Source organism: Pteropus alecto, unplaced genomic scaffold, assembly GCF_000325575.1.
Source record: "Pteropus alecto unplaced genomic scaffold, ASM32557v1 scaffold21, whole genome shotgun sequence".
Lineage (NCBI taxonomy): Eukaryota > Metazoa > Chordata > Mammalia > Chiroptera > Pteropodidae > Pteropus > Pteropus alecto.
The window spans coordinates 7,727,417-7,729,200 of NW_006436282.1; the positions used below are offsets into that span (position 1 = coordinate 7,727,417).

Here is a 1,784-nt window from a genome sequence, read left to right on the forward strand (position 1 = left end):
TAAAGGAATAGATGGAATTTGAGGCAAGTCCGCACACAATATTTGGTGGGATGGTAATGTCAATTATGATTGTGGTTCATTAAAGAAACTCTTAAAGTTTTATGAATGAAACATAATTTGTGAAACTTTAGGTAACTCAGAGAAGTCTAAGATTGTTTTAGCCAACTGAGTTTATGATTTTATTATGTGAAAGAACATGTCTTAATGTGGTGGATTTATCCGAAGAATAGGAGGGAGCTCAAAATATTCTTTTCAGACCATCCTGGTGTGGAATACATATTTTTTGTTTGTCTGTTTGTTTTTGTGACTTTCCATTTTTCTGTGAAAACTTAACAAACAATTAGAGGTGGAAGAAATAAAGCTAACATAGGCCAGTTTTGCTGACAAATGTCCTAAGTTCTTACTAAATAGAAGAAATCATTAAGTCCAAAGAAGCAGCAGATACCTATGGTTCTTAAAGAACAATTTCTCTTTTAAAATGGACCCCCCTCCTTTTTTTGGGGAAGCTTTATGTGAAGACAAAAGAGATTACAGGTTCAATGTACCACAGTCTGAATTCCAGGGAAATAGCTCAATGAACCCCAAACTGAAGCCTTTCTTCTTGAGATCCTAATTACAAATAGAGAATGATCAGTTTAAATGCTTCACCCTGCAGGATGATAATAATAGCCTAGGTTTGCAATTATCTCAATTTATCCTTGTCCCAACCTGTAAGGAAAGCAAGGCAGGAAGTAGCATTCCCAGTTCTGTGTTGGAGGATGTGGCAAGGTGCCTCACTTAAAGTCCTGCAGCTAATAAGTGACAAAATTAGCACTTTCACCTAGAGTTTGGTGTTTTATCTCTCCCAAACTGCAGTCATTTGTTTCCTTTTTTTACCCGTTTCCTCCCTTCCTTTCTTCTCCTTTCTTTTTTTTTCTTCTAGAAAACAAACAGGTGCAAAGACTCACTGAAGACATAATGTCTGGACTGAATATTCACAAAAAGATTAATTTGGATTTTTTACATCTCCAAAAAGTGATTATAAGAATATTTACAACTATTCTTACTATGTCTACATATGAAAAGACTTATAGTTTAATGGGCTTCAAGTCTGAGATTATCGAACTAATTTTTATATAATTCTTCTTTATTTTTTTAAAATTTTTTTTATGCCTGCAGCACCTGGTCTTCCTAGGTGGTCTCCCATCCAAGTACTAACCAGGCCTGACCCTTCTTAGCTTCCCAAGATCAGACGAGATTGGGCCCATTCAGGGTGGCATGGCTGTAGATCCAACTAATTTTAAAAAATTTGAGATATAAAAATCTAGAGATTTGATAGCTCTTTAAAAATTAAAAACTATTACTGTAAAATTTTTTATTTCTGAATTTGTGGACATATTAGTACTATTTGGGTACCTACCTAATAAGAACATACTTTAAATATAGGTGAGTGTAGTAGGTGAAATAATGTCTCCCTCCCCCAAGATATCCAAGTCCTAATTTCTGGACCCTATGAAGATATTACTTTACATAGAAAAAGGGATTTTGTAGATGTGATTCAGTTAAGGATTTTGAGATGGGACATTTATCCTGGATTATCTGGTTTGGGCCAATGTAATCACAAGCGTTCATATAAGCAGGAGGCAGGAGGGTCAGCGTTAACAGTAGGAGATATGATAATGGAAGAAAGACGTTGGAGTAATACAAGGAAAAGCTGTGGAGTGGGCCAAGGAAGAAATGCAGGTGGCTTCTAGAAGGAATGCAGCCCTGCCGATACCTTGGTTTTCTCCAGCCCTGTAAGAAAA

At 36.0% G+C, this 1,784-nt stretch overlaps 1 pseudogene; it reads right to left on the minus strand.

Moving 5' to 3' along the window:
• Positions 1-1,149: 1,149 nt before the first annotated feature.
• Positions 1,150-1,269, minus strand: LOC112479877 (annotated as a pseudogene).
• Between the last annotated feature and the right edge of the window lie 515 nt (positions 1,270-1,784).